The sequence below is a fragment of the Dromiciops gliroides genome, chromosome 1 (genome assembly GCF_019393635.1).
Source record: "Dromiciops gliroides isolate mDroGli1 chromosome 1, mDroGli1.pri, whole genome shotgun sequence".
In the NCBI taxonomy this organism is placed as follows: domain Eukaryota; kingdom Metazoa; phylum Chordata; class Mammalia; order Microbiotheria; family Microbiotheriidae; genus Dromiciops; species Dromiciops gliroides.
In genome coordinates, this window is record NC_057861.1 from 525,201,116 (window position 1) to 525,207,115 (window position 6,000).

Here is a 6,000-nt window from a genome sequence, read left to right on the forward strand (position 1 = left end):
GACAACAAAGAGAATCTATTATCAATACAAAAACTTGCAAAGTTGGCAGAACTGTTTTCTTTAAGCTATCCGGTTCTCCTGGGGTCTTTTAAATGTCTTTCAAGAGCTTGATACCCTGTCTTTCAGATGTGACTGTTTCCCCCCACCCCTTCCCCATTCAGTCCTTTCCATGCTATCACACAGGTGCTCTTATCTGGGAAACTGAATTGTAGAATTTTGTGTCAAAGCCCTCTCCTGCCAGTGCCAGTTCCTATACTGTGAACACCCAGGATGGTTTCCAAATGTATACTTGAACCTTCCATCCCTTTTCCTACTCCTGTCTTTACTTAAAGCCTACTTGCTTCCTATTCCTGACATAGGTCCCCAGTGTCTGTTGTTTGGAAGAACAAACACCAAAATCTGAAATAATTTTAGGAAGAAATTTATTAGGTCTTTTGGTAGAGGAGAGTGAGCTGGAAAGGAGGTGTGGCTCTCTCTTGTCTAGGTTCTAGAAGGTTTGCATTATATTGGATTTAGACAACAGTGCCAGCACACAAACCGCATGTACATAGTTAAACAATTTTGCTGAGAGGGCAACTTGAAAGTGAGGTAGATGGAGACAGACATGAGTTACTGTAAATATTCAATAAAATTTGGGCATATCCAAAACACAGCTTGGGTGGACCCAAAACAAGCCCTGGGCATGGAGACCCAAAACAAGAATCCTTTGGGTGGATCCAGGACCTCCAGGGAACACAAAATTTTTTGTAGTTGTCTCTAATATTCCTAGAGAGTTCCTGGGGTCAGGTGACATTCTGGGCATGGACAACCTTTAATCACATAAGGTTGAATTTAAACAGCTTAATAATTTTTCCTGAACAATATGATAAATCATTATCCCATATGTTTATAAATGTATAAATATACTATTATGTTTATATACCACTATATATTTATTTTTATTGTATTTTTTTAAATTAACCAAAATCTGCCTTTGGTCTCTCTCACTTCTTCTGCTCAGCTGCAACTGAAAAAGAAAGAAAAACAAAGTAATTGTGACAAATATATATGTGTGTGTGTGTGTATTCAAGAAAAAAATCCCACATTAACCATGTCCAAAAAAAAGTTTCCATTTACATTCTCAGTCTATTACTTCTCTGTCAGGAAGTGGGCAGCAAGTTTCATCATGAGTCCTCTTGAATCATGGCTGGTCATTGCACTGATCAGAGTTCTTAATTCTTTTTAAAGTGGTTTGTGTTTATAATATGTTTGTATAATACTGTTTGTATTTATAATATTGTTGTTATTATATAAATTGTTTTCCTGGTTCTTTTCACCTCATTCTGCATCGATTCATACATTTCTTCCCAGGGTTTTCCAACATTGTCCCCTTCATCATTTCTTACAGCATTAGAGTATTTCATCACACCATAAAGTGATTGATCAGCCATTCCAGTGTGGAGAATTCTCTTATTTCCCAGAGGAACTGTATGAAAAAACCGGTCTAACATATTGAAAATCCTGAGGCCAATAAAAAGCACATACCAAACTGACCCAGAGACAGTCCTTCCAAAGAGATTTCTTATCTGCTAGAGAATTTCTGTCTCACCTCCCTAACATTCCCAAGCCATCTGGGGTTTCATAGACCTTCCAAGAGATATCCTTATTTGCAAGGACCCCTGTTTCACATCCCCCATCACACTGCTTGCTTTCCAGGCTTGAAATGTCAGGCTGATTTGTGTTGCAAATCAGTTAAGAGCAACCTGTTGCAAACCAGAAGCAGAGAGTTAATCAAGCCTGACCTGACATATCAATAAATCTTAACTATCCAGGGACTGCACAATCCCACTTTCAACTGTTTAAATATCTGCCTTTCCCAAGTTTGAGCAGGCTATTCTCTCTGAGAATAGCTCCCATACATGTATGTGTACAGGTTTTGCTAAGAAGAATTAATAATCAATGGGTTCTTGCATTACTGAGCTGTCCTTCACTCTGTTTTGTTCATTTTAATTGGTTAATTTCGTGGGGCTCTGTCTGGTATTTTTTGACATTCCTCACTGATCTGGGAAGGATATAGTATTTTGATTTTTCTTTACTATGGTTCTTGGGGAAATTGGGGTTTCTCATACTGGTTCATAAGCTGTGGGGGACATTTCATTCTGGTACACTTTATTATTATTTTTTGTGTGTGTGTGAGGCAATTGGGGTTAAGTGACTTGCCCAGGGTCACACAGCTAGTAAGTGTTAAGTGTCTGAGGCCGGATTTGAACTCAGGTACTCCTGAATCCAGAGCTGGTGCTCTATCCACTGCGCCACCTAGCTGCCCCTCTCTGGTACACTTTAACAAACTGTTTCACTCTGGTTGTAGCTTACTCTGGTTTACTGTGGGGACAATTCTTTTTTTTTTCCTGGGCAATTGGGGTTAAGTGACCTGCCAAGGGTCACACAGCTATTAAGTGTTAAGTGTCTGAGTCTGAATTTGAACTCAGGTCCTCCTGAATCCAGGGTCAGTGCTCTATCCACTGTGCCACCTAGCTGCCTCGACAGTTCTCTTTTTAACAGGTGTTAATGGGTACCCCTTCAGTTCCCAATTCTTTGCCACCATGAAAAAAGTTGTTATAAATATTTTGTATGTAGAGAGCCTTTTCCTCTTTCTTTGATCTCTTTGATATATAGACCTAGTAACTACTATATGCTTTAGACCAGAGATAATTTGCTTCCTGTAGAGTCAAAGACTGACCAGAAATTTTTTATCTTGTTCCTAAACTTTCAGATAAAATTGTATCTAGCAACTAGTGACCAGTGCCTAATACCAACTTGCTTCCCACACAAGATATTAAATTGTAACATTCTTGAGGGCAAAGACCTTATCATTCATTTTTGCATCTTCTACACCACTGAGAATAAATCTCTGGTCTAAGACCATTTTTTCAAGCCTTACCTTCCATTACTCCCTTACTCTACACTGGTAGTGTCAAGCTCAAGTAGAAACAGAGCCACTATCTGTACATAAAGATCTCCACCAGTACATATTGACTTAGTTTTAAAATGTAATATTATCTATGGTTTTATTGTTGTATTTATTTTGTTAAATATATCACAAGTATATTTTAATCTGATACAGGCTGCACTTGAGAGTGTTGTCAGCTCTCTTCCACCTGTATTTGCTACCTTTGCTTTCCACCCCAAGTCAGCCAAGCAGTGGGGAAGATCAAGGAAGAACTAAATATAAGAAGTAACCCTGGGGCAGCTAGGTGGCACAGTGGATAAAGCACTGGCCCTGGATTCAGGAGGACCTGAGTTCAAGTCCAGCCTCAGACACTTAACACTTAACTGGCTATGTGACCCTGGGCAAGTCACTTAACCTCATTGCCCTGCAAAAAAAAGAAAAGAAAGAAAAAGAAAAGAAATGGCCTCAAGAAGTAACCCTGGGGGCAGCTAGGTGGCGCAGTGGATAAAGCACCGGCCCTGGATTCAGGAGTACCTGAGTTCAAATCCGGCCTCAGACACTTGACACTTACTAGCTGTGTGACCCTGGGCAAGTCACTTAACCCCCATTGCCCCGCAAAAAAAAAAAAGAAGAAGAAGAAGAAGTAACCCTGGATTGAGCCTGGAAAGAAGTTTAGGATTCTAAGAGATGGAGGTGAAACAAATGCATTGTAGGCATAGGAAACATTGAGCAAAGGCACGGAGATAGATTAAATGCTAATTCAGTGGACTGCTAAAAAGCTAGTCTGATAGAAAATGGAATGTTTGGCTGGGAGTATTCTGGGTCATCCCTGACTTAGTCTAGGTTCATAGCATCAGTCTGGGTAATGGACCAAAATGAGACACACCCAGAGACTATATAAGATTTAATAACAACAACAATAACAACAAAAGGTTTACTTAACAGCACTATGAAAAGGCGATTGGGCAAGAAGATAACATTAGTCCACTAGATGCGGTTTCTCAATCCTCTGCATTTGCAGTGGTGGGACACCTGTTGATGAGAGTGTATTGCTCTGGATTTCCTGACTCTTTATGCTCTGAAATCTTCTATTTACAGGACCAGGAAGTTATGCCAACACTTTGAGCCTTCGTCCCCTGCTCCAATTAAGTTTGGAGGGCCAATGAAGTCTCATGTACAGTTTTATTAACTTTTAGGTCAAAGGAGAGACCAACCAAAGAGTACTGCTTTAGGAAATGCAGAATCTCCAAGTCTTCCCCTTCAAGCTTCAGAGGATGATCTGATATGCTCTTTCTCATTTGTTTACTCTTTGGTGATGAAAAGCCTTTTAACCAGCTGTTGAACTGAAAAGGAACAGGAATAGAAAGGTTTGAACAGACCAACACTGTCTCTCTGCCGGAAGCTTACTGCTGCTGTCTGATCTCCCCCACCTTGCTGCCTCCCACATCCCTGTTGTGTTTATTCTTTCCTGTTCTTAGGTGAATGAAAACCTGTGAACTTTCAAAGACCTCAAGAGCCAGCAGAGGTGCAGCAAAACTTCCAGTCTGCCAGTAGCTAAGTCAGGTGAAGAGCCAGCCAGCCAGGAGGCATCAAGTGCTGGCCTACATGGTCACCGATGCCATTTGCAGGACCTTTGATCACTCATGACTTTTAGAAGCTCAGGAGATCATAACCTCATCTGATTCACCCCAAATATTTATTTACATAAGATCACAAAAGAATAAACAAGATAAGGGTAGAAGTGAGGTGGCATGTACTTGTGACCACATGGTGACTAGGTGGAGAGATAAGGCAGCCAAAATAGAGAATCTGCTACATTATCTGCCTCTACTTTCTTTTTTTTCGGGGGGGGGGGGAAGGGAGGGCAATGAGGGTTAAGTGACTTGCCCAGGGTCACACAGCTAGTAAGTGTCAAGTGTCTGAGGCCGGATATGAACTCAGGTACTCCTGAATCCAGGGCCGGTGCTTTATCTACTGCGCCACCTAGCTGCCCCTGCCTCTACTTTCTAGCATCTAAGTAGGAAAGCCATTCCCTGCCTATGTGATCATAAGCTTAGCCCTGGCTGCTATTTTTCCCATGGACTGTTCTGGCCAGTCCTTTGTGCTTCCCTTTTCCCCTATGCTTTGTGACTGCCCTTTGTACAGTGGTTTATCTTATGACTTTGATTGTGTAATATTGTTTGGGTAATATGAGTGGAAGCCACAGCAGTTTCAGATATTTTGGTAGAGAAGTCCAACACCCTTTTTTTTTTTTTTTTTTGGTGTGGCAATGAGGGTTAAGTGACTTGCCCCAGGTCACACAGCTAGTAAGTGTCAAGTGTCTGAGGCCAGATTTGAACTCAGGTCCTCCTGAATCCAGAGCCGGTCCTTTATCCACGGCACCACCTAGCTGCCCCCCAACACCCATTTTAAAGACAGACACTGAATGGGGAAGTAGCTATGTGATGGGCCGTCCATGGGAACTCTCAATCTTGATGGAGTTGCCTGTGAAGCCAATCCAAGATGATAAGAGAAATAAATAGCAATGAAAGAGATTTATAATATGTAATCTGACATTTATAATCTGAAATCACACATCTCTGACTATTGTCATTAGTGAGCCAAAAGCCCAGAATGAAGGGAGAGAGGAGATTCTCCCTGGGCTGCATGGGCTCTCCTGGGCATTTCATGTTACATATGGGGAGCCACCCTCTCTAAACTCTTTCCAGCTGTGTTACCCTACCCTAGGAACTCTATTAGATGTATACTACATATGAGGGGGTAATTGCTACTACAGTGTTATTATTTCTTTTTCCTTTTACTAAGTAATAGGAGATAGTTATATTTAAGATCTAAAAGTATCATCATTGTGAATGGCTGCTTTGAGTAAGTAGAAACACAATTTTGGGGGCTTGAGAGCTACTGTAGTAAATAAGGGGATTGCATTCTCCCACGACAGTTACCCCTAAGACCTCCAAGAGAATTTTAATGTAACCAAACAACACAGTGCCCCTTCTCTGGGAACCTAGACTTGCCATTGTGGGAGCAGGTTAGAATAATCCAGTCAGACTCATGTATAACTTACATTGAAT